Here is a 27,832-nt window from a genome sequence, read left to right as displayed (position 1 = left end):
GATGCAGTTTCACCATGTTGGCCGGTCTGGTTTCGAATTCCTGACCTCAAGTGATCTGCCTGCCTCGGCCTCCCAAAGTGCTAGGATTACAGGCGTGAGCCACCGTGCCCAGCCCCCAATATCTAGGTTTATTACCTTATCTCTACCTATGAATATCCCACATCAACACACATCCAGTAAGACCACCCTGAGCTGGCTCTGTCAGCTCCTATTACTCACGTCTGATGACTCAACTGTTTCCCCTTATGAGACCCAGGGGACTTGAGCTTGCTTTTGAAAGAGTTAAGAACATGGCACTCCAAAATATGCTGCTCTTTCATATCGACTATTTTGAATTAAAGGCACTTATAAAACAGCAAGTGCAAGAAGATCACTCTGACCTTCATTCTGTTTCTAAAAAGCAGGGGATAAAATCCCCACATGAAAGATGTCTTCCCTATACCAAAAGGAAAGTAACATTTTTATTATCAAAGACAGGAAGTTGAAGCCAAAGGAAATCTATATAAACAAACTTTGTTAAACTAACCCTTATCTCCCTCATCACTTCTCTACCTAATTATCCTGGCCCAAGCCCCTTTCCCTTACCACATTTCACAACTTACTATTCTTTGCCCATTCACCACATAAGTAATTGACTCTAACTGCTTCTATAGGTCTTCATTTCCTTACGAGGGCTCCCATGTCACATAAAACTTACATTAAATACATTTCTATGCTTTTCTCCTCTTAATCTGTCTGATGTCAATTTAATTTTCAGGACCAGCTGAAAAAATTCTAAAAGGGAAGAGGTTTTACCTCCTCAACACTTTCTGTGGTCTCCCCCTGTCTCTTTCAAGGTCATGGTAATTAGACAGGTCTTGGTGACCACCTTTGTCACTCCCTCCTGAGGGAGGGGCCTCAGAGCTTCTTTGTGCCTTAACTTGCTGTGGCTTGAATGAAGTGGATCCTGCTTCTCTGACCATCATCGACCCAGTGAAGGATAAGGGTAGATACCAAGGCAAAAAGATGTGTTATGTATTAGGCCCTCATGGGGCTCCCTAAAAACTTCACCTTATTCATGCTCATGGACAGTGCTGTGAGATAGGTTTTTTGTTGGTTGTTTTTGCTTTTTGTTTTTAGGGTTTTTTTGTTTTTTTGTTTGTTTGTTTGTTTTGAGACAGGGTCTTGCTCTGTCGCCCAGGTTGTAGTGCAGTGGCATGATCATGGCTCACTGCAGCCTCAATCTCCTGGGCTCAAGCAATCCTCCCAACTCAGCCTCCTAAGCAGCTGGGACCACAAGCATGCCACTACACCTGGCTAATTTTTTGATTCTTAGTTGAAATTATGATCTCACTATGTTAGCCAGGCTGGTCTCAAACTCCTGGGCTCAAGCGATCCTACTTCCTTGGCCTCCCAAAGTACTGGGATTACAGGCATAAGCCACCAGGCCTGGTTAGATAGGCATTTTTAAATTCCATTTTGCATCTTGTAAGTGGTAGACCTGAGATTTGAACCCAAATCTGTCTGATTTCAAAACTGTCTGATATAGTTTGAATGTATGTCCCCACCAAACCTCATGTTGAATTGTAATTTCCAATGTTGGAGGTGGGGCATGGTGGGAGGTGTCTGGATCATGGGGAGAATCCTTCATGAATAGCTTGGGGTATCCTCTTGGTGATCAGTGAGCTCTTGCTCTGAGTTTGCTCTGAGATCTGGTGGTTTAAAAGTGTGTGGCACCTCCCCTTCCTACTCTCTCTGTCTCCTTCCTGTTTTCACCATGTGACGTACCTGCTCCCCCTTCACTTTCCGCCATGATTATAAGCTTCCTGAGGCCTCCCTAGAAGCTGAGCAGATGGCAGAACCATGCTTCCTGTAAGTCCTGCAGAATCGTGAGCCAATTAAGCCTCGTTTCTTTATAAATTACCAAGTCTCAGGCATTTCTCTTTTTCTTTTCTTTTTTTTTTTTTTTGACGAAGTCTTGCTCTGGCCCAGGCTGGAATGCAGTGGCATGATCTCGGCTCACTGCAACCAACGCCTCTGGTTCAAGCGTGCCACCACGCCCGGCTAATTCTTTGTATTTTTAGTAGAGACAGGGTTTCATCGTGTTAGCCAGGATGGTCTCCGTCTCCTGACCTCGTGATCCACCCACCTAGGCCTCCCAAAGTGCTGGGATTACAGGCGTGAGCCGCCACTCCCGGCCCTAGTCTCAGGCATTTCTTTATAGCAATGCAAGAATGGCGTAATACATTGTCTTTTCTCTGAAAGAAGAAAGAAAGAGTGCTATGTAGAAAGAATGTGTGTAATAACCATAGCTACTGTTTAGAACTGTATGTCAGGCATTGTGCTGAGTACTTTCATGCATCATCTCATTGCATTCTCTTAACAGCCCTGTGATGAATGTCCTATTTTTTCCTCATTCAAAAGATAGAGAAACAGAAGCTCAGAATCTTGCCCAAAAGCCCAGTTGTAAGTAAGTGGGTAAGCCAGGCTCAGACCCGGTTCTAGGTAACACCAAAATCTGTACTTTTAACTTCTTTATATGACTTCCCATGAAATCACGTGTGAGAAAAGCCCTTTATAACCCGAAGAGTGTGCCACAAATGTAAGAGTCAATCATAGCACTTCACGGTCTGTAATTAATAGTTTGTGTATAATTTGAGTAATGTCTGTCTTCCCTACCAGACTAGTAAAATCTATAACTATTCTGCTGACCGTTGTGTGCCAGTATTTAGCACAGAGTAATAACCAAAAATATTTGTGAATAACTGAATGGATGCATGATCATGTCTTTTGCCTAAGCTGTAAGATTCTTAGCCTTACTAATGGATTGACTCTTTTATTCTCCATTTGACAAATGTTAATTGATTCTAAAAAGCTTGTAGAAATAGTTGTATAACTTTGGCCTTGAACTTTATGGTAGAAGAGGTTAGAATAGAACTCAAAACTTCTCGGTGCTAATTATTTTTCTGGGTGAACAGTATCAATACAAATCAAACCTGACACAATTTAGGGTGTCTCAAAACAAGGAGTCTCTCTTTTTGTTAGGAGAATAATATCATATGATTAATGAAGTCCCTTTAACTTTTCACATTTTTTCTCTTAACATCATAACATCATAAAAGGCTCAAGCCAGAATGACCCTTTAGTGGTCATTTAATCTGACTTCCTCATATTAGAGGTAGGGAAACTGAAACCCAGAGAAGGAAGTGACTTGCCCATGCACACAGACTTGTCAGTTACAGATCTGAGACTAGAACCCAGTTCTTCTGCACCCTCGTTTTGGGCTCATTAATTCTTTTCTTCAAGAAACGCTTATTGAGCATTCACTCTGTGCCAGGTATCAGGTGCACAGAAATGAGAATCTGACAAAGTCCTTTCAGGGACCTGTGAGCTTTAGGGAGTTCATAATCTGGTGAAAGAGACGGATAAGTAAACAAACAGTAAACAAGTAAACAGACAAGTCAAACAACAGTGTGGTAAGGGTAGTGATAGAAAGCACAGGGCAATAAAATTCAGAAAAACACTGACTGCTCCTCAGGGTCAAGGCAGACTTCAGAGAAGGCATGCCTGAATGTCACATGAACTTATCTCTGTATCTTTACTTCCCAGAGTGTCTGGCTTGTGATGTAGCTCAAATCAAAAGACCTGGCTAGGGACTCATTTCTGCCACCACCTTCAGCAGAATTTTTTTTTTTTTTAGATGGATTCTCACTCTGTTGCCCATCCAATTTCAGCTCACTGCAGCCTCTTCAGCAGAATCTTGACCCTCTCTGAGATTCAGTTTTTTCATCTGTAGAAATGGAGACCTAAGGTACAGAGTTTCTTCTGGGAGAATTAAGTGAAACTGCATGCAACACCATGTTAGGCACACTAGAAGTGATCAATAAATACTACTTGAGTATTTGTATGCATATGTAATCTGTGCATATGTGTATATGTATACAAAGATATACATAGGTAAAGAGATGTAAATATTTTTAGATTTGAAGGTAAAAGTTTTGCTTTCTGGGCACCTAGTCCTTAGCCTCAGACAGATTAGGTCCATTAGAAATGCTTATTTAGATAAAAATACGTATTTGCTGCTTTTATTCCACATAATCAGATTGTATTCTGCAAAAGAGAATTTGCTAGATAAGTTAAAGCTTATCTCTTCAGGTGCCAACATGTTGTCTACATTTTCAATGAGAAATTTTTCTAGACATAATAAAATACCCTGACCTCTAATATATAGAATCCTAAACAAAATTTGTACTTTCCCAGAAGTTTGAGACCAGCCTGGGCAATATGGCAAAACCTCGTCTCTACAAAAAATAGAAAAATTAGCCAGGCATGGTGGTGCATTCCTGTAGTCCCAGCTACCTTGAGGTGGGAGGGTCACCTGAGCCCAGAGAGGTCAAGGCTGCAGTGAGCCATGATTGTGCCACTGCACTCCAGCCTGGGCGACAGAGTGAGACTCTGTCTCAAAATAATAATAATAATAATAATAATAATAATAATAATAATAATAATAATAATTTAAACGTTCTTGAAGACTCAAGGCCTGTTTTAGGCTGTAATGTACAGCAGAGGTTTGGGTCTGGTTTTGTAGTGTTTCTGTCTCCACCGTCCTTATTCTGCTGTGAGCACTCACTTCTCTCTGAGATCCATGTTTGCCTCTAGCAATCCAACTGATTCTCATGAGACCAGTAGACCTACATCCCTGCTTACCTGACTGCCAATTTACCTGCCTACTGCCTTTTCTTTCTTTCTGCCTGCCAGTCTACCTGTATGTCTGCCACACAGACCATAATAATTCAAATATTTATCAACTGTTAAAAAGCCTTGTGGGGTGGTGAACAGCATGAGATAAGAATCTCAGCCTTTCCACCGATTTCTGTATATAACCTGAGTGAATCACTTTTCTGAATCTGTGTCCTCATTTATAAATAAGGATTATATTTAAACTCTTTAAAGAAAGGAATCCTGTGCAGATAGTAGGTGCTCAATAAATGTTTGTGGAATAACAATTGGCATGAGGGCCAAATTAATTAAGACAATAATATAACTATTGCTGCTGTCATTGAATGAGCCTTTAGCAGGTCCTCTATTTATCTTGGAGGCTGTCATTTCTAATCAACTATACCCTAGAAAGCAGGCCAAATTTGCTAAAAAAGTGTGCATTAAATAAGAGCCTCTATGCTCAAAGCAGAAAAGAATATAGGCTTTTCACTTAAATATTTACAGAGAACCTATGCTGTGCCAGTCTGAGTGCTAGATGCCAGGGTGCTAAAGTGAGCAAGACAATTCCTCAAGCCCTTAAGTCCTCAAGGAATTCACAATCTAATGGGAGAGGCAGGCAAATAAATTATCTGCTTTTCTTATTTTATATTTCTTCATTTTTCAACGTAAAATAATTTATTGTAGAAAATCTAGAAAGCCTAAAAGAAGCAAATAGGCAGTAAAAACATCCATGATATCTACCACTCAGAGATGACCATTGTTAACATTTTGATATACTGTATTTCCTTCTAGCCATTATATATATATATATATACTTTTTTGAGACAGAGTCTTGCTCTGTTGCCCAGGCTGGAGTGCAGTGGCATGACCTTTACTCACTGCAACCTTGTCTGTCAGGTTCAGGTGATCCTCCCACCTCAGGCACGCGCCACCATACTGGCTAATTTTTGTATTTTTTTTTTTTTGTAGAGATGGGGTTTCACCATGTTGCCCAGGTTGGCCTCAAACTCCTGGGCTTGAGCAATCTGCCTGCCTTGGCCTCCCAAAGTGCTGGGATTGCAAGGTGAGCCACTGCTCCTGGCCAGAATGTCTTTCTACTGGAATTGATCTGATGTTTTTCTCTTGGTTAGATAGAGGTTATAGGTTTTGGGGAAGAAGACCACAGAGGTAAACGGCCATTCTCATCGCATCATATTAATGGTGCATGCTATTAACATGACTTATCACTGATGGTGTTAACACCAATCACCTGACTGAGGCGGTATGTATCAGGTTTCTCCATTGCAAAGTTACTCTTTTTTCCCCCTTCTTTCCATACTGCACTCTTCAGAAGAAAGTCAATATGTACAGTCCACACTTAAGCAGTGGGGAGATATGCTCCACCTCTTTGAGGGCAGAGTATTTACATAAATTATTTGTAATTCTTCTGTACAGGAGATTTGTCTGTTTGTCCCTGTTTATTTACTCAGTCATTTCTTTATACCCGTATGGACTCATGGATATTTATTTTATACCTTATTATTTTTTTTTTTAGAGATAGGGTCTCACCCTGTCACCCAGGCTGGAGTGCAGTGGCACAATCATAGTTCAGTATAGACTTGAACTCCTAGGCTCAAGGGATCCTCCCACCTCAGCTTCCTGAGTAGCTGGGCATGTGCCACCACAACTGGCTTTTTGTTGCTCAAATGTCTTTAGCCATTGGGAGCTCTTTCAGTTGTCTCCTATGTCCCTTTGACACACCCCCATCATTGTGATTTTTGAACACTTCCTTTCTTTCTAGAACTATACGACGCTCAAGGCTCATCTTGTATATTCTCTTCTTCAGCCCTAGATCAGCCATTTCTCTAAGGAGGCCTAGTTCCTTTTATTGGACAATGGTATTATAAACCATGATATGGGCTCTGGTGTCATTTACTTTTTAAAAGTAAATGTTTTAATTGGAGTATAACATTTATTCAGATTTATTCAGATAACATTTATTCAAACCATAAGTGTATAGTTTAACGAAATTTTAAGAAGAGAAATTTAAGGCAAATTTTCCAGGTACCTGGAATTATAATTGTTAACTGATGTATTAATTCCAAAGTCTCACTGCATCCAACTCATGCATCCCCTTCCATACCTTCAAAACAAAATTACCAAAATGAAGTGGTCACATCTGACAAGAGAAGAAGGAGCAGCTTCAACAGTCTTTTCTTTTCTTTTCTTTTCTTTTCTTTTCTTTTGAGACAAAGTCTCGCTCTGTTACCCAGGCTGGAGTGCAGTGGTGCGATCCTGGCTAACTGCAACCTCCACCTCCTGGGTTCAAGCAATTCTCCTGCCTCAGCCTTCCGATTAGCTGGGATTACAGGCACGCACCACCATGCATGGCTAATTTTTTTGTATTTTTAGTAGAGACGGGGTTTCACCATGTTGGCCAGGCTGGTTTCAAACTCCTGACCTCAAGTGATCCACTCACTTTGGCCTCCCAAAGTGCTAGGATTACAGGTGTGAGCAACCACACCCGGCCAACAGTCTTTTCAATAGATTTCCTTCCTGCTTCCCTCCTTCTATATACTCATTTGTTTATTAAGGGTTTATTATGTGTCAGGCAGTGAACAAAATCAATCCCTTCCTGCATGGAATTTATATCCCAATTGGCAGGTAAGATGACAAACTTTAAAGAAAATAACATATCAAAGGGCCGGGTGCAGTGGCTCATACCTGTAATCCTAGGACTTTGGGAGGCTGAGGCGGGCAGGCAGATCACTTGAGCTCAGGAGTTCGAGACAAGCCCGGGCAACATGGTGAAATTCCATCTCTACAAGAAATACAAAAGTAGTAGCCAAGTGTAGTGGCAGGTGCTGTAGTCCCAGCTACTTTGGGGACTGGGGTGGGAGGATCGTTTGAGCCCAGGAGGTTGAGGCTGCAGTGAGCTGAGATCGCACCACTGCACTCCAGCCTGGGTGACAAAGTGAGACTCTGTTTCAAAAAAAGAAAAAATATATAAATATATAATATAATATCAGGCAATAATAATTATGTGGGGAAAATTAAAAGTAGTAGGGTGTTATTTAACATATGGTGGCTAGCCTCTATGCCGAGATAAGATTTGAATAGAGATTGACAAGGACAGGGAGTCAGCCACATCCCAGGTGAGCTACATAGGTAGAATGCCATGGAGAAGGGTGTAGGAAAGGGAGCTAGTGCTTACTGAGTCCTTACTATGTACCAGACACTGTGCAAAATGGCTTCCATACTTCACCTTATTCAGTCCTCACAGTGCTCAACAACGAAGTTAGAATAATCACTTCCATTTTATGGAAACTTGGATAAGTTAGTAAATTACCCAAGGTCACCCACTGAGCAAGTGGCAGAATCAGGACTTGAAGTATCATCTGTGTGCTCCAAGACTTCACTCTCGCCTCCACATCCCTGTGGTGTCCAGAGAGATCCGTGCCATCGGTTTGTACTTGAGACCTGGAAAGGCCAGCTGGATCAGGCCTATTCGGTTCGGGCATCAGTCCAGGGTGATTCTTCCCCAGGCTCAGCATGTCCAAGTATCCATGATTCACAGACAGTCTCAATCACTTATCAGTCGGGGGCCTGAGCAGCAGAGTGTTCCTCAGCCCTGCTGAGCTGTCCTCGGTGGGCCTGAGCCAGCTGCGAACAGAGGCCCTTTGTCTCAGAACGTCTCTTTGGCCAAGTTTTCATATTCAAGTCTGAGTGTTGACAGAATTAACATTCACACACACACACACAAGCACACACATCCCTTGTGACTCCTACATCATTCAGTCCCTCGTTTGAATTCCAGTTTCTGCCTGATTTTGGACTTTTTCAACAGTCACTGCTGTCACCATTAGCCCTCCCCCATACCTGAACTGATGATCCCACAATTCAATCTACCAACATTTATTTATTTATTTACTTTTTTTAGAGACAGGGTCTTGCTATATCACCCAGGCTGGTCTTGAACTCCTAGACTTCAGTGATCCTCCTGCCTTAGCCCCGCAAGTAGATGGGATTACAGGTGCAAGCCACTGTGCCCGGTTTCTGCATATTTTAATATGCCAGTCCCTATGCAAGGTCTGGGATTCCAAAACGTCATGTTGTCCTTGAGGCCGCTGATTTTATCATCTGCTGGCCACCTGACACTTGGCAGCTTGTAGCAGTGGCTAGAGAATCTTTTATGAAGGATGAGACCTGGATTCAACAAAATTTCTGCACAGACTCACCATGTGACTTTAGGAAAACCATCTTTTCTCTCTGGGTCTCATTTTCCCCATCTGTACAATGAAAGGGTTGGATTCTAAAGGCCTTGCATGGCCGGGTGCGGTGGCTCACGCTGTAATCCCAACACTTTGGGAGGCCAAGGCTGAGGCAGGTGGATCGCCTGAGGTCAGGAGTTTGAGACCAGCATTGACCAACATGGCGAAACACCATCTCTACTAAAAATACAAAAAATTAGCCAGGCGTTGTGGTGGGTGCCTGTAATCCCAGCTACTCAGGAGGCTGAAGCAGGAGAATCGCTTGAACCTGTGAGGCAGAGGTTGCAGTGAGCCGAGATCGCGCCATTGCACTCCAGCCTGGGTGATAAGAGCAAGACTCCGTCTCAAAATAAAATAAAATTAAAATTAAAAAATAAGGCCCTTGCACATCCTCTGGTTGCTGTGTTGCTCTGTAGTCTGGGAAAACAGCAGAAAGAAAGGACCCTGAATCAATCTCTGTTACAAATCCCTTAAATTCCCCTAGCATGTCATGTTCCCTTCTGGATCTCAGATTTCTCACCTGTAAATGGGGAAAAGGTGGGCATTTGGGGTTAGATGAGCTCTCAGGAGCCTTTCATTTCTGCCATTCGAAGAATCTAAGATTTACCTTTCTGGAGGGTGCTAAGCACTACTTATAATGTGAGCTAGCCATGTGCAGTGGTGCACACCTATAGTCTCAGCTACTCAAGAGGCTGAGGCGGGAGGATCACTTCAGCCCAGGAGTTCGAGGCTGCCATAAGCTATCATCATGCCACTGCACTCCAAGCCTGGGTGACAGAGTGAGGCCCCATCTCTTAAAAAAAAAAAAAAAAAAGTCAGAAGGCCCTCAACTTATTGGACTTGTGGAAGGCAGTGGGGTGGGTAGCAGGAATAATGCAAGAAAAAAAAATTCAGACCTGATTCAAACCCTGGCTTTACCACTCAGCAGCTATGTGACCTCAAATTAGTTGACTTCTCTGGGCTTCAGTTTTACCATCTGTAGATTAGGAAAATAATAATTACTTTGCAGAGCTGAGATGAGGATTGGAGTGTGTAAAGCATCATGCTTAGTGGCTAAGACTATGCTTAATAAAGGTTACTTAAGGCATCAGGTACAGGTTAGATATCAAAAATAAAGTTCAGCCAGGCGCAGTGGCTCATGCATGTAATCTCAGCATTTTGGGAGGCCGAGGCGGGCAGATCACAAGGTCAGGAGTTCGAGACCAGCCTGACCAACATGGTGAAACCCTGTCTCTACTAAAAATACAAAAATTGGCCCTGCGTGGTGGTGCGCACCTGTAATCCCAGCTACTCAGGAGGCTGAGGCAGGAGAATTGCTTGAACCCGGGAAGTGGAGGTTGCAGTGAGCTGAGATTGTGCCACTGCGCTCCAGCCTAGGCAACAGAGCGAGACTCCATCTCAAAAAATAAATAAATAAATAAAGTTCAAAAGCAGAAAATTTAACTCCAAGAACTGGAAAGAGCAAACAGTTCTCTTAATTTTTAACAGTTGTTTTTTTTTTAATTAAAAGGGTAATGGCCAGGAGCGGTGACTCGCACTTGTAATCCCAGCACTTTGGGAGGCTGAGGCAGGTGAATCACTTGAGGTCAGGAGTTTAAGGCCAGCCTGGCCAACGTAGCAAAACCCAGTGTCTACTAATGATACAAAAATTAGCCGGGCATAGGTGGCGCACACCTGTAATCCCAGCTACTCAGGAGGCTGAGGCATGAGAATCACTTAAACCCAGGAGGCAGAGGTTGCAGTGAGCCGAGATCGTGCCACAGCACTCCAGCCTGGGCAACAGAGTGAGACTGTGTCTCAAAAAAATAAATTAATAATAATAATAATAAATTAAAAGGGTAACACAAGTTCATTGTAGAAAATAATGAAAAAATTAAACTAATCTGAAATTCCATTATTTACCATTTTGGTACATTTTCTTCTATTCTTTTTTTATGCACAAATATATTTTACAGTGACTATATAATTTTGTAAATTTTTCAAGACATTAGGTCATAAACATTTCCCCATGACATTAAAAACTTCCCAAACATTTTATGGATATATCATACTTTACTAAATTGAGCCCTTACTGTTGGGCATTTAGGTTTGTCTCCAAATGTTTCCAATTACAAATAATGCTCACATGATTTATATGTTACATATGCATAAAGTATTGCTCACATTTCTGATTATTTCTTGAGAGGAAAAAGAAATCCTAGGAAGGGAGTTACCTAGGAAAAGGATATGTACAATTTTAGGGCTTTGGCCAGAATTGCATACTGTGGCTTAGAAAGGCTATACTCACAATCCTACCAGCCAGGTCCCAGGTGCTGGGTCACAATGGAAGCAGCAGAGGCTAATGTTTTGCCCCAGTCCACGAGGCTGAGGCCCCTTGGGTTGGCTGGTCCCAGGGCTGTGGTGAGAAGTTCTTACAGATTGCAGGTAAGGGACTACTGGTGGAATCTTCCATGCTGTCACTCACGTTATTGCTTTCTTGCCGTGATCAGTCAGCACTCCAGGTCCCTCCCATCACTTACTGCAAACTGGCACCCTGGTCACAGTTTTCCTCTCTACTCAGGTCCGTCATCATCCAGGTGATGTCTATAGGACAGCCCATCCTAGCCTCTCAGTTTCCTCATCTCTACTTCTACTCCAGGTTAGCCATTTGTCACTACATTCACACCCTAGGCCTTGTCATCAGCAGAAACTGCTTTGAAATCTCAAACTCCAAAGTGCCTCACGCCTGTAATCCCAGCACTTTGGGAGGCCGAGGTGGACAGATCACTTGAGGTCAGGAGTTCGAGACTGGCCTGGCCAACATGAGAAACCCCATCTCTACTAAAAATACAAAAATTAGCTAGGCGTGGTGGCATGTGCCTGTGGTTCCAGCTCCTCCGGAGGCTGAGGTGGGAGAATTGTTTGAACACAGAAGGTGGAGGTTGCAGTGAGCTGAGATCGTGCCACTGCACTCCAGCCTGGGTGACAGAGCCAGACTCTGTCTCAAAGTAAAAAAAAGAAGAAGAAGAAATCTGAAACTCGAACACCCATTTCCACCCACCTCCATGACCATGGCCTCCTATCCTCCAATTCTCACACTGTGTTACTTGAACTGCATCTGTTCTTTGACACTTCCCATCCCATTTCTTTTTAGTCACTTGGCTTCTTTCTGCCTAACTCTCACAGTCCTTCCTTCCTTCTTCCTTCAAACTTGTAACACTTCCTGTGTGCCAGGTACTTTACCAGGTACAGGGGTTGTAAAGTGAAAAGAGGTGGAGATCCATCAACTTGCTCACTCTTCTCAACCCCCTTGCCCGTTTGCCTTTCTGCAAAACCCCCACCTTGTGTCATCCAAACCTTCCATGTGCACTTTGTATTCCAAATTACTTACTTGCGCTCTTCTCTACTTCCCTCTCAGCCAGAAATCTCCAAAAGGTAACCCAACCCTGCTGTATTCATTTCCTCAGCTCCCCTCTACCCTTTAACCTAAGGTAGTGAGGCTTCCGCCTCACCACTCCACTGAGTTGTCAAATGGTCTTCCTAACTGTCAAATGCAATGAATGCTTTCCAGATGTTCCCCTCCTTGGCTTCCCAACTGCTTTTGACATTAGCTGTACAACCTTGGGAAAATCACCCAACCTCTCTGAACCTGTTTCCTCATCACTGAAAGAGTGAATAATAGGATCTTCCTTATAGAACTGGTGAGAAATTCAGTAAAATTATGTATACAGAAAAAAATTCGGCCAAGCATGGTGGCTCATGCCTGTAATCCCAGCACTTTGGGAGGCCGAGGTGGGCAGGTCACCTGAGGTCAGGAGTTCGAGACCAGCCTGACCAACATGGAGAAACCCCATCTCTACTAAAAATACAAAATTAGCCAGGCATGGCGGCGCATGCCTGTAATCCCAGCTACTCGGGAGGCTGAGGCAGGAGAATTGCTTGAACCTCGGAGGCTGAAGTTGCAGTGAGCTGAGATCACGCCATTGCACTCCAGCCTGGGCAACAAGAGCAAAACTCTGTCTCAAAAAAATAATAATAACAACAATCTCAGCACATTGGGAAGCCAAAGCAGGAGAATTGCTTGAGCCCAGGAGTTCAAGACCAGTCTGGGCCACATAGCAAGACCCCTGTCTCTACTAAAAATTAAAAAATTAGCTGGGTATGCACCTGTGATTTTTAACTACTCAGGGGCTGAAGTGGGATGGCCACTTGAGCTCAGGAGGTGGAGGCTGCAGTGAGCCATGACAGCACCACTGCACTCCAGCCTGGGTGACAGAGTGAAATCTTGTCTCAAAAACAAAAGAAAAAAGAAAAAGACTCACTGGTACACAATAAGCATTCAATAAGATAAAATTCAGACTCATTGAACTTGGTTTCCTGGGTCTCTGATAACCAGGAAGGGTTTGCCTTGGCTCATATGAGCATTTGGATCTCTGAAAAGGATAATTTCCCAGGGCAATTCATTCTTTGTCAACAAAAAATTATTGAGCACCTACTATGTGCCTGATCCAGGCACTTTTCTAGTTTCTGAAGCTATAGCAGTGAAGACGGCAGAGAAGCACTATGCTCTCAGGAAGTGAATCTAACAGTGAGAAGAGAGAAAAACGGAGAGACAGAGAGAGATAGTAAGCATGCAAAGGCTTACATGGGAACTTTTTGGGGTGACGGAAGTGTTATATATATTGATTGTGGCAGTGGTCACACAGGTGTATACATTTTTCTTTTTCTTTCCTTTTTTTTTTTTAAGACAGGGTCTCCCTCTGTCACCCAGGCTGGAGTGCAGTGGCACGATCTCAACTCACTGCAGCCTTGAACTCCCGGGCTCAAGTGATTCTCTCACTTCAGCCTCCCAAGTAGCTGGGACCACAGGTGCACGCCACCATGCCCAGCTAATTTTTGTATTTTTTGTAGAAGCAGGGTTTTGCCATGTTGCCCAGGCTGGTCTTGAACTGCTGAGATCAGGCAATCTGCCTGCCTCAGTTTCCCAAAATGCTGGGATTACAGGTGTGAGCCACCACGCCTGGCCTACATTTTTCAAAATTCAATGAATAATACACATTAATTGAGTGCATTTTGTTACATGTACATTATATCTTAAAAAGTTCATTTTTAAAATTAAGTTACATAGAGGGATAGAGTATAACCGTATACAGGGGAATAATATTTGATAGGGCAAACAAGAAAATCCCCTCTAAGAAGAAAACATTTAAGCAGAAACCTGAATGATGAGAAGGAGCAAACCATATGAATATCTAAGAGAAGAATATTCCAGGCAGAAATCACAGCAAGTGCAAAGGCCCTGAGATGGGGTTGAAGTCTGAGAAACAACAAGAAAGCCAATGTGGCTGGAACATAATGAACAAGCAGGAGATAAGAGAGGTAGGCAGGGGCCGGGCATGGTGGCTTATGCCTGTAATCCCAGCACTTTGGGAGGCCAAGGCAGGTGGATCGCGAGGTCAGGCATTCAAGACCAGCCTGGCCAACATAGTGAAACCCCATCTCTACTAAAAATAAAAATAAAAATAATTAGCTGGGTGTGGTGGCAGGTGCCTGTAATCCCACCTACTTGGGAGGCTGAGGCGGGAGAATTGCTTGAACCTGGGAGGCAGAGGTTGCAGTGAGCTGAGGTTGCGCCCCTGCACTCCAGCCCAGGGAACAGTGTGAGACTCCGTCTCAAAAAAAAAAAAAAAAAAAAAAAAGAGAGAGGTAGGCAGGGACTAGATCATGGAAGCTCTTGTGGGTCATGGTAAGAAGATTGGGTTTTATTTTAAATCTAATAGGCAGTGGAGGTTTTTAAAGTTCCAGAATGATACAATCTGATTTACATTTCAAAAAAGTCATTCTGAAATTTATATGAGAAAAGACCAAGGGGAAGCAGAAACAGAAGCAGAGGCCATTCAAATTACTGCAGTAGTCCCCCTGAGAGATGATAGTGGCTTGGGCTAGGTCGGTAGCAATACAGGAGGTAAAAAAAAAATCACGTGGCGGGCACGGTGGCTGAAGCCTGTAATCCCAGCACTTTGGGAGGCCGAGGCGGGTGGATCACGAGGTCAGGATCGAGACCATCCTGGCTAACACGGTGAAACCCCGTCTCTACTAAATATACAAAAAATTAGCCGGGCGTAGTGGCGGGCGCCTGTATTCCCAGCTACTCAGGAGGCTGAGGCAGGAGAATGGCGTGAACCCAGGGGGCGGAGCTTGCATTGAGCCGAGATCGCGCCATTGCACTCCAGCCTGGGCGACAGAGCGAGACTCCGTCTCAAAAAAAAAAAAAAAGAAAAAAAAAATCACGTTTAGGATTATGTTTTGAAGGTACACTCAATTAAACTTGCTGATGGATTAAATAAAGAAGATGAGGGAAATAAAAGAATCAAAGATGATTCTTAATTTTTTTTTTCTGAGACAGGGTCTCTCTGCGTTGCCCAGGCTGAAGTGCAGTGGCACGATCATAGGTCACTATAACCTCAAACTTCTGGGTTCACACAATCCTCTTGTCTCAGCCTCCCAGGTAGCTGGGACTACAGGCACATGCCACCATGCCTGGCTAATTTTTTAATTAATTAATTTTTGATAGAGACGAGGTCTCACTATGTTGCTCAGGCTGGTCTCGAACCCCTGGCTTCAGGCAATCCTGCCACTTCAGCCTCCCAAAACACTAGGATTACAGGCGTGAGCCACCACCCCTGCCCACTCTTTAATTTTTGACCTAAACAACCAGATGAATGGTTAGGCCATTTACTAAGATAGAGAACACCGGGGGAAATAGAATAAGTCTGGAGAAGCACATAAAAGTTTTGTCTTAGACATGTTAAGTCTAAGATGCTTGATAAATATTGGTATCTTGCTGGGCCCAGTGGCTCACGCCTGTAATCCCAACTCTTTGGGAGGCCAAGGCGGGCAGATCACTTGAGATCAGGAGTTCAAAAGCAGCGTGGCCAACATGGTGAAACCCCATCTCTACCAAATTAAGTGAGGTGGTGCACACCTGTAATCCCAGCTACTCGGGAGCTGAGGCAGAAGAATTGCTTGAATCCTGGAGGTGGAGGTTGCAGTGAGTTGAGATCATGCCACTGCACTCCAGCCTGGGCAACAGAGCAAGACTGAAAGAAAGAAAGAGACAGAGAGAGAGAGAGAGAAAAGAGAAATATTGGTATCTCGCTAATATATATGCCTCTTATGAGTTTGGATAGAACAAGTCAGTGCCTAAACCTTCCCAGTTCTGAGTACCCTAACACTGGACTTCTCTGTCCTCTAAGCTGAGGATAAGCCTCAGAACCCTGGACCCCCGTAGCCAACCCTCCTCAATCAGTGAGCAGAATCAGCCCTTCAGCACATCTCTCTGACCTTTCTTCACTCAACATAATAATTGCATTTTGGGTTGATTTCTTCAAAGTAGGCACCTGACCTCAACAATTACATGTTGCTAAGGCTTTTTTTTTTTTTTTTTTTTTTTTGAGACGGAGTCTCGCTCTGTCGCCCAGGCTGGAGTGCAGTGGCGCGATCTCGGCTCACTGCAAGCTCTGCCTCACAGGTTCAAGCGATTCTCCTGCCCCAGCCTCCCGAGTAGCTGGGACTACAGGCGCCCGCCACCACGCCCGGCTAATTTTTTGTATTTTTTAGTAGAGACAGGGTTTCACCGTGTTAGCCAGGATGGTCTCGATCTCCTGACCTCGTGATCTGCCCGTCTCGGCCTCCCAAAGTGCTGGGATTACAGGCGTGAGCCACTGTGCCCGGCCGTTGCTAAGTCTTAATGTAGGAAGATTTCTTGTAATAACAATTCTCTTCTTGGGGTGTTACTTTTTGTTGTATGTGTCAAGATTCAGTCCAATAATTCAGTCATCCAATAATTGTTTACTGGGCTGGAAACAAAAGAAAATAAGGTAAATAGACAGTCATAGTGTGAGCAGGGCTGACACACAAGAAGCACAGGGGCTAAGAGAACTAGGGGAAGCCTAGGCAAGTCTTCCTGGAAGAGGTGAGGTCGTGCAGACCAAACCTTCCTGGACATAGTGCTGGATTGTGTTCATGATTTTGGTTTCATCAACTGTCTGGGGCTTGAAGCCTCTCTTTTCCTGATTTCAGAGCATTTCATAAATATTTATTAATAATACCCTTGGGCATTTGAGCATTTACTCCCCCATTGGACAAGTGGAGTTCAGTCCTTGAGGGAGTGATGGCAGGTCTGTGCATGTTCTCCCTGCCTTCTACTGGGAGGGATTATGGTGTGAGTAAAAGCCAGCTGGGGCAGGGAGATGGGCCCTCAAGCTAGCAGTCACAAGATTAGCCTCAAAGGGCTCATTACAAAGGATGGCTGAAATCCATCAGGAAGTAGGGGACCTTGAACCTATCCTTGGAAAAGGATTGTGCTTTGTTACAGTGAAGCTGAGGGGCTTTTTGCATCCCACTTTTCGGCCAACTCCTGAACATTTTTCCTGTCTGCCCCCTCCCCTGTATTCCTATCACTACCACTCTGGTACAGCCTTTCTACTTTTCACCATGAAGAGGGGAAAAATGAGAGAGAGAGGGAGAGAGAAATAAATGGAAATAAATAAATAGTGGGGAAAAAAGATTACAATAGCCTCCTGGATGGTTTTTCTGTCTCCAAACTCAACTTCAGTCAGCCTCACAATCCAGGTCCACTTACTTTCTGAAGCACTCTTTCTAATACCCACGTCAGATCTTATTTCTCCCCACTTATCACCTTCACTAGCTTCCCACTGCCTTCAGCAAAAGGTCAGGCTCCCTAACCCCCTTGGTATATGCCCCACCTACTCTCCAGCCTCACCCTAACTCCCCTCCCCTTCACACTTTCCTGTTCCCTGAAGATGCCACTGCTGGCTGTATCATTGTACATGCTGTTCTTCTTACCTGGAATACCCTTCTCCCCTTCTCTGCCCATCTGATAAACTGACTTATCCTTCGAAACATTGCTTAAGTTTCGCCTTCTCCCTGAAGCTTTCCTGTCCAGGCCTTTTGCCTGGGCTTATTCCCACCTTCCTCTGTAGCACCTCTATACCTTGCTACCCTCAAAACAGTATTACTTGTATCACCAGTATCTGTACCATTGAACATTTGTCTTTAGGTAAGTAAGATTGGGAATTTGAGTCTCAGAAATGGGAAAAGGCTTATCCAGGGATCCATGGTGGAATGTGGACTGAAATCCAAAACATCCCAGTTCCCCAGCAAGTGCCCTATCTACTGCACCCTCAAAGAATTAATCAGATTTCACACACACACACACACACACACACACACACACGAAGAGCATCGTTTGTTTGTGGGCTGAAACAGTACTATTGAACATTTGTCCTTAGGTAAGTAAGCCCTTCCATAATTCTCTGAAGTTCATGAGGCATTCTAGGGAGGAGACTGGACAAGATGACCTCCAAGATCCTCTGAACTCTGATATTTTATGAAACACAGAAAATTTGGCTGGGCACAGTGGCTCACGCCTGTAACCCCAGCACTTTGGGAGGCCGAGGTGGGTGGATCACCTGAGGTCAGGAGTTCGAGACAAACCTGACCAACATGGTGAAACCCTGTCTCTACTAAAAATAAAAAATAAATAAATAAATAGCCGGGCGTGGTGGCGGGCACCAGCTACTCAAGAGGCTGAGGCAGGATAATCACTTGAACCTGGGAGGCAGAGGTTGCAGTGAGCCGAGATCATGCCATTGCACTCCAGCCTAGGTGACAGAGTGAGACTCCATCTCAAAAAAAAAAAAAAAAAAAAAAGAAACAGAAAAGAAAAAAAGAAACACAGAAAATTTCACAATCACAATCAATGATCCCCTTTTTCCTCCAGGGTTCACCCATTTGTGTTTTTGGGATGAAGGAGAAGGAACAAACGTTTACTGCATGCCAACTGTGTGCTCCAACTATATGCTAGGGACAATGCTTTACTCACCTTACCTAATTTAACACTCTGAACAATCTTGCAAGATCCGTATTGTCCTCATTTAATAGAGAAAGAAATTGAAATGCAGACTTAGTAAGCTACCTGCCCAGTGTCACACAGCTAGGAGGTAGTGAGTAGGGATTTCAACTGTAGTCTTTCTCTCTCTAAACGGGCTCCAAACCGGGAAAGTCGGCCTGCCTGACCGCTGGGACAGGTGACAGGCAAGGGCGTGGGGTCTGTTCTATAGTCGCTGCCTGCCAGGCACCAAACCGCTTACCCCGTCTTCGAACTCCTAGCGCAGGTAGACCCAGCGCTGGGCGCAGGTTCCCAGGGTGCAGGTCACCAGCAGCAGTGGCAGCAGCTGCAGCCCCTTTATCCTGTGGAACTTCGAGTCCCAGCCTTGGAACATTGCTACCCTCTCCAGGAGTTCGGCCCCACTGCTGCCGCTTCTACCTTGACCCAGGGGCGGGGGCTGAGATCACCTGCATCCCCGCACCTGGCTGCCCTCCATTCGAGGCCTGGGGGTAGTGAGAATAATGAGGACAAATCCCGGGGCACCACCGCTGAGAGCGCTGGAGGACCGAGGAGCTAATGGGGGCCAACCAGGTGATAAGGGAGCGGCAGGGGAGGGTCTCTAGGAGTTAGGGAGTGGAATGGGCAGCTGAGGCTTGCCTCTGGGGTGCTTGACTTTGTGGAGCTGGTTGAAGTCGCTTTCACTTGATTCCGTTCGTCATCTCTCTGTCCCCCCATCCTTCCTTCCCTCTATCCTTCTATCCTTCCATCCATCCGTCCTTCCATTCATCCATCCATCCACTGGGCCTATGAAGAAACTACGATGATATCTGTTTATTTTAACAGAAATGCAGGGCCTGAGGGGGCCCAGAAGAGGCTTTGATCCAGCATGGGGTCTCAGGGAAGGTTTCCTGAAGAAAGTGACAACTGAGGTTAACCAGGGAGGAAGAAATGGGGGAGGGAGGAGGAGGAGCAAAGAGAAGACCATGGGCAAAGGCCAGAGAAGGGAAAGACTTGTAAATTCATATCATTTCTACAACAACTCCATACTGTACAATCAATGTTATTTACCCTATTGTGAGGAAAATGAGGCTCAAAGAGGGAAAAAAGCACCAGCATTTGTTGATTATTGTATTATGTGCTAAGCACTGCACCAGGCTCTTAAGAGGCGTATCATTTAATCCTCACACTAGTGTGAGGAGGGTGTTATCATGCTCACCTTACAGATGAACAAACTGAGATTCTAAGAGACAAAGTAGCTTCCCAAGGTCACACAGAGATGGAATAGGGGCTAGAAACCAGGCCTTCTCATTCCAGTGCCTTCACTACACTTTTGTTTAACTTCATTCATCTATTCAATATCTATTTATCAGGCCAGGCATGGTGCCTCACGCCTGTAACTCCAGCACTTTGGGAGGCTGAAGTGGGTGGATCACCTGAGGCCAGGAGTTTGAAATCAGCCTAGCCAACATGGTGAAACCCCATCTCTACTAAGAAATACAAAAATTAGCCGGGCATGGTGGCGGGCGACTATAATCCCAGCTACTTGGGGAGGCTGAAGCAGGAGAATTTCTTGAGCCTGGGAGGTAAATGTTGCAGTAAGCCAAGATTCTGCCACTGCACTCCAGTCTGGGCGACAGAGTGAGACGCTGTCTCAAAAAAAAAAAAAAAAAAAAAAGAGGCCAGGCACGGTGGCTCATGCCTGTAATCCCAGCACTTTGGGAAGCTGAGGTGAATGGATCACCACCTGAAGAGTACACCACCAGCCTGACCAACATGGTGAAACCCCGTCTCTACTAAAAATACAAAATTAGCCAGGTGTGGTGGCTCACACCTGTAATACTATCTACTTGAGAGGCTGAGGCAGGAGAATCACTTGAACCCAGGAGGTGGAGGTTGCAGCGAGCTGAGATCACGCCACTGCACTCCAGCCTAGGCGAGAAGAGTGAAACTCTGTCGCAAAAAAAAAAAAAGACCAGCCTGACCAACATGGTGAAACCCCATCCCTACTAAAAATACAAAAATTAGCCGGGCATGGTGGCATGTGCCTGTAATCCCAGCTATTCAGGAGGCTGAGGCAGGAGAATTGCTTGAACCCGGGAGGCGGAGGTTGCAGTGAGCTGAGATTGTGCCACTGCACTCCATCCTGGGTGACAGAGCGAGACTCCATCTCAAAAAAGAAAAAAAAAATCCAATATCTATTTATTAAGGTCCTCCTATATGCCAGGCACTGGGCTAGGACTGAAGATACAGTGGAGAACAAGACTGGCAAGGCTCCTGCTCCCATGGAGCTACCTTTCCAGTAGGGGACACAGAGTCTCATAAAGGAAGCAATAAAACAAGGCAATGACTTAGAGAGAGATGGAGAAAGCTTTCATGCTGGGAGAGGAAAGGGGGTCAGGGAGGTCCTCCTTGAGGTGACACTTTGGTTGCCATGTATTCATCTGGGGCAAGTGTTCCAAGAAGAGGCAACAAGTGCAAAGGCTCTGAGAAGGAGGATGAGTTTGTCACATTTGAGCATCAGAAAGAAAGCCAATGTGGCTTAAGCACAGTGAGGAAGGAGGTGAGGCTGGAGAAAGGATGGAGTCAAGACTTCTCATGATATAAGCCATGGGAAGGATTTATAACTGGTGTAGTGGGAAGCCTTTAAAGGGAGTGACATAATCAGAATTATATTTTTAAAAGGTCACTTTAGCTGCTGTGTGCTAAGTTGGGATGTCGGTGTATAATCAATCGGGATATCAAGTACACAGTTAAAATATATTAACCTGCATCAATCAGAGTCCTATGGAATATATGTATATATATGTATATATGTGTGTGTGTGTGTGTGTATATGTGTGTGTGTGTATATATATATATACACATACACACACAAAGGATAGATTGTATATATATATATACACACACACACACATATATATATACACACACATATAATCCCACAGAAGAGGTCTTGGCTACAAATATAAATTTGGAGGTATATAAGTGGTATTTTAGGCCACATAGCTAGATGAGATCTTTAAGAAAGAGGAGCAATTGGCCAAGAACCATGCCAAGTACCCAGAAATGACGAAAAGAACCCGAGCCCTGAGAGTCGGGCAGAGAAAATGGAAGCAGCATGGAAAACAATGACTGGCTCTAAAAATAAGAGCCTCCTTTAGAATTCTAGGTTGTTTGCCCATTGGCAGGGTGGTCTTCTCTTAAAGGGAGTGTCAAAATTGCAATTCAACTAATATTTACTAATCACCTACTATGTGCAGGGTGCTATGCCAAGTTCTGGGGAAACAAAAACAGATAGGACCCAATCCTTGCTCTCCAGGAATTCTCAGGCCAGTTAGGGACATGGACCTTTAGGCAACTAATTTAGGATCAAGGAAGCCTGGTTTTGGTGCCCTAATAAATGCAAGAACAGCAAAAGCACAGAGGCAGAGAGATGTACCAGATATTGTGAAATGACTTTACTTGTATCACCTCATATAGTTCTCTCAATATAAACAACTATTGTTTTCCTCATTTTACAGAAGAAGGAACTGAGTCTCTAAGATGGAGGATATACAACTGACAAGTAGTAAAGTCAAGATACACAGCCAGGTCTGTCTGACTTCAGAGACCAAGTGCTTAATCACTCTTTCATTTTGTGATGGTCTGATAGAGCTGGAACATAAAGTTCCTGGGAAGATGGAGCATCCAGAGAACAAGGCAGAGGGAGATAAAGAGAAAAGGGGGAACAGGGCCGAATTGGCCCAGGCCTTGAATGCCAACTGGAGGAGTTTGGATTTAGTTCCTCTGGGCCAGAGTTTTTCAATATCAGCACTATTGACATTTGGGGCCAGATAATTCTGTGTGTGGTGGTAGTGGGGTGGGGGTAGAGGGCTGTCCGCTGTATTGTAGGATGCTTAGCAGTGTCTCTGGCTTTGACTCATTAGATGTAAGTAGCACTCCCCAACCCCTGACAGTTGTGACAACTAAAAATGTCTCCAGACATTACCAAGTCTCTCCTGGTGTGTGTGTGTGTGTGCCCGCGCACACACATATGCTAATTCGACCACTAGTTGGGAATGGCTGCTCTAGGCACTAGTTGGGTGCAGTTTTAAAAGGAGTGTGACATGGGCTGGGCACGGTGGCTCACGCCTGTAATCCTAGCACTTTGGGAGGCTGAGGCGGGCAGATCACCTGAGGTCAGGAGTTCCAGACCAGCCTGGCCAACATGGCGAAACCCAGTCTCTATTAAGAATACAAAAATTAGCCGGGCATGGTAGCGCACCCCTGTAATCCCAGCTACTCAGGAGGCTGAGGCAGGAGAATCACTTGAACCCGGGAGACAGAGGTTGCAGTGAGCCAAGATCGTGCCATTGTACTCCAGCCTGGGCAACAGGTGAGACTCTGTCTCAAAAAAAAAAAAAAAAAAAAAAAGGAAGTGTGACATGATGAACATTAGAACATTAGGAATGCTCTTTTAATACTAGCAACTTAGCTCAGCGTGGTGCTGCATGGCTGTAGTCCTAGCTACTCAAGAGGATGAGGTTGGAAGATCACTTCAGCCCAGGACGTTGAGGCTGCAGTGAGCTATGATTTTACCACTGCACTCCAGGCTCAGTGACAGACTGAGACCTCATCTCTAAAACGAAAAACGAAACACCAATGACTTCTATTATAACAAGCACTGTTATGTTCATAATGTGTTAGCCCTTGTGAGAAATTGTATTATGTTTCAATTCTGGTAAGCTGGAATCGCTTGTACTACTTTGGTTACATTCCCATGGAGTCTGTTCATTTTCTGTGAAAGGATAGATTGAGTTTACCATGTGCTCCTCAAGGGCAGTGAGCACAGTGGCTTCTTTGTTTTTATATTCTAAGTTCCTAGCACAGTGAATGTTAAATGAATAGATGAATTTTTAAAAAATTATTATATACATATTTATATTACTTTTTAGAATATCATGCTTAGATCAGAGATTTGTCATAAGTCTAATATGTAGTAAAAAATAAGCATCTTTATTTGTAAGCAACCATATCTGTTTTAATCTTTTGATCCAAAAATTCTACAAGCTGATAAAATGTGTAGACTTTATTTTCAGTTCTGTTTTTCAGATGAAAAAAATCCATGTGATATTTGCAGCATCCACAGGGTTTTATTCAATCCGTAAGAATATATTATTAATTATTCACTTGTCTTAGTCCATTTGTGCTACTATAACAAAGTACCTAAGACTGGGAAATTTATAAAGAACAGAAATTTATTTCTCACAGTTCTGGAGGCTGGGACGTCCAAGATCAAGGTGTCAACTGCTCTCTGAAAGCTGTCTGCTTCCAAGGTGGTGCCTCTTGCTGTGTCCTCACCTGGAAGAAGGAGGCAAAAAGGGATGAACATTGTGTCTTCACATGGCAGAATAGATGGGAGGACCAGGCTGCTCTCTGAAGCTTCTTTTATAAGGGCATTATTCCTGCCTATTAGAGCAGGGCCCTTATGGCTTAATCACCTCCCAAAGGCCCCATTTCATCTCAAAACCATCACTTTGGGGTTTAAGTTCCAACATATGAATTTTGGAGGGACACATACATTCAAATCATAGCACCACTATATAAAGCACTTTGGGTTAACTCAATGTGATTTAATTCAATAACTATGGAGCTACCCCTATGAACCTAGCACTAGGAGAGATATAAAAGCACAGTAGTTATCCTCTAGATATGTCTAATGAAAGAGATGTCAGGCTTAGAGGGTATGCCTCCTTGTTCTGTCTCTTACCAACTGCGTGATCCTGAGTTCATTGAGGCCATATCATGATTTTGGTGGGCTCTAGGCACTTTTGCCCTTATGGACCCCTTCTTCCATAAAAAAGTATTTAAAGATATATTTATGACTGCATCAGCATAAAGACAAACACAAAACAGGCTGGATTCATTATTATATATTCATTATTATTATGTTCTTTTTTTCTTCTGGTTTTAAAAGAAATTAAAATTAAAACATGTTTTCTTAGGCTCCTGTAAGTATTATGGGCCCTAAGCACTGTGCCTACTGTGCCTAATGGGTGAGTCGGCTTTGGGGCCAAGTATTAACCTTATCTAGTTCTCATTTCCCTCTCTGTAATATTTTGGTCTTGAAGGGTTATTATAAGGATTACTTGAGGTACTTAGAAGTTGCATAAGATCAGAAACCAAGTCCGATTTGTTTTCCACAGTGTAACTAGAGCACTTGGCACAGTATAAGCACTCAATAAGATGAATGCGAAATTACTAACATAGTGTCAGGGTATAGTAAACACTTGATAAATATCAGATTTAGTTCACCAGACCTCCCAGGGAACAGTTCAGGACATACATAATAGATATCAGAAAGCTGTTGTGGATGGTACAGACCCTGAATGTCACAGGAATTCAGATCAGGAAGGATTGTGTGGATCAGTTGGTTAGCATGCTTTTTAATTTTTTACTTGTTCAGTGCATCCATCCCACTTAACTGCAGCCGTAACACTGTCATTAGCAGTGTAGGTAGGAAAAGGATGTGTTCAAAACCATCAATTCTATACTTCAGCCTGGTATATTTACATATGCAGGGAGTTGTACCAGCATTGCCCTGTAGCTCCAAATCCTCTACAGATTTAATTACAAAGCTACAAAGTGAGTGCATAAATTATGCACTAAGGCCCATGTTTGGGAAATTACTGTGTAGTCCTGGGAGTTAGATAGGAGGTTAGATCTTTGTAATTGATATACTTCCACTTAAGGGTTGAAACCCTGCAGATCAGTGAGAACTTTGGTCTAAAGACAGTTTGTCTGTGGTTCTGCAGGGCTAGCTGGACATTTAAACTCCAAACACTAGCTATTGGGAGGCAAAGAACTTTGCAGTTATCCAATCCTGCTCAGGTCTCCCTCTTCAGCTTCATCTCCCCCATGGGTTCACTTGTCCCATCACATCTGGAAGATGCACAATAAATATTATCAAGCCTTTTGCCTTTACCTATACTGTTCTCTTTGATGGAATATTCTTCCCCTCTTCATTCTGGGAAACCCCAAAGAGAGTGCCTGTTTCTAGTAGCTACTCTACAAGCATTAGTTTCTTCTCCCTGAGTAAGAAGGCAAAGGTTTCATGTCAGTAAGCTCAGCTCAAATACTTTTCCTTGTGAAAGCCCTTCCTACCTTCCTAGGAAGAAGAAAAGAAAAGAAATGCACCTGTATTGGACACCAATTAAGTACAAGCACTTTGCTGGGTCCTTTGCATTTATCATCTTGTTTAATCCTCAGGGCAATTTTGTGCAGAAGGTATTGTTATCCTTAGTACCTAGGTCAAGAACTTGCTGTCTAAATGGTTAAGTAACTTGGCCAAAATCTCTCTGCTAGTCAACAGCAGAGGTGGAAATGGAATCCCGTCTGCCTGGCTGTCTCCCTCAGGCCAGTCAATTGTTCCATTCTTGGGGTTCTTTTTTTTTTTTTTGAGACAGAGTCTCACTCTTTCACCCAGGTAGGACTGCAGTGGCGCGATCTCGGCTCACTGCAAGCTCCGCCTTCTGGGTTCACACCATTCTCCTGCCTCAGCCTCCCGAGTAGCTGGGACTACAGGCGCCCGCCACTGTGCCCAGCTAATGTTTTGTATTTTTAGTAGAGATGGGGTTTCACCGTGGTCTCGATCTCCTGACCTCGTGATCCGCCCGCCTCAGCCTCCCAAAGTGCTGGGATTACAGGCGTGAGCCACTGCACCCAGCCGGGGCTCTTAAAATTCTTCCATCCTGCCTCTACCCTAACACATGTCTCACTGTATGGTAATTTATTCGTATACTTTCATAGTCTGTCTGGTTCATGAAACTTTTTTTTTTAATTTTTTTTTTTTTGAGACTGGGTCTTACTTTGTTGCCCAGGCTGGAGTGCTGTGGCACGATCACAGCCCTTTGGAACCCTGACCTCCTGGGCTCAAGGGATCCTCCCACCTCAGCCTCCCTTGTAGCTTAGACTACAGACACAAGTCACCACACCCAGCTGATTAAAAAAAAATTTTTTTTTGTAGAGACGAGGAGGGGGGCGGGGAGATGTCTCACTATGTTGCCCTAGTTGGTTTCAAACTCCTGAGCTCAAGGGATTCTCCCGCCTCTGCCTCCCAAACTGGTGGGATTACAGGCATGAGCTACTGTACCCAGCCAACTAAACTCTTGAATCAGAGAGCAAATCTTACTTCTTTCTGTATCCTTAATGCCTGGCACAAGGACTAGCATGCAGTGGGTGCTCAAAATATGTTGATGGAATAAGGTAAATAATAACAAAACACTAGGCCTGGGGTGGTGGCTCACACCTGCAATCCCAGCACTTTGGGAGGCCAAGGCAGGAGGATCACTTGAGCTTAGGAGTTCAATGTCAGCCTGAGAAACATGGTGAAACCCTTTCTTGGCAAAAAATACAAAAATTAGCCGGGCATGATGGCATGCACCTGTAGTCCCAGTTACAGGGAGGTTGAAGTGGGAGAATCACTTAAGCTCAGGAGGTTGAGGCTGCAGTGAGCCATGATCGTGCCACTGTACTCCAGCCTGGGCAACAGAGTGAGACCCTGGCTCAAAACAAAAACAAAAAAACACTTTGCAGTTTGCAAACCATTTTCAAATATATGATTTCACTTAAGTATGAATAAGCATAAGATAAAGTTCCTGCTTTTGTTAACTAGCAATATAATCAAGAAAACAAGTTATGTGCTGGTGAAACAAAAATGCACAAAACAGTATCAGGAATAACAGTATTGTATACAGATAAAGTAAATTTACTGAGGCCAAAGAGAATGAGAACTGAGAACAAGATTTTTAGATTTGGAGAGAAAACGATCTTACAGCTCTATTTAGGGAACTGGATGGGACATTTTAAGTACCTTATGTTATTTCATCCTCACAAAAACCCAGTAAGGTTCATGATACTGCCTCTCTTTCCTAGAAAGTGGACAAAATCTTAAAGAGGTTTAAGTGATTTGCCCTAAGTCACACAGCTGGGTTATGGCAGAGCCTATTCTATG

At 43.9% G+C, this 27,832-nt stretch overlaps 1 protein-coding gene and 1 pseudogene across 5 annotated transcripts in view; one reads left to right on the top strand and one right to left on the bottom strand.

Moving 5' to 3' along the window:
* Positions 1-8,231, bottom strand: part of LOC101133694 (calreticulin-like) — a 32,727-nt pseudogene extending 24,496 nt beyond the window's left edge.
* Positions 1,693-27,832, top strand: part of OSBPL9 (oxysterol binding protein like 9) — a 209,917-nt gene continuing 183,777 nt past the window's right edge. For 2 of the 5 annotated variants that reach the window (XM_031001680.3, XM_055348541.2), the window contains exon 1: positions 1,731-1,851. The gene's annotated coding sequence lies outside the window, so the exon portion shown is untranslated. Of the gene's footprint in view, positions 1,852-27,832 lie in introns of all 5 variants that reach the window. The other 3 variants (XM_031001674.3, XM_055348611.2, XM_055348548.2) reach the window with 3 other exon arrangements.

This window comes from Gorilla gorilla, chromosome 1, assembly GCF_029281585.2.
Source record: "Gorilla gorilla gorilla isolate KB3781 chromosome 1, NHGRI_mGorGor1-v2.1_pri, whole genome shotgun sequence".
Lineage (NCBI taxonomy): Eukaryota > Metazoa > Chordata > Mammalia > Primates > Hominidae > Gorilla > Gorilla gorilla.
This window is presented reverse-complemented; position numbering and strand designations above follow the sequence as displayed.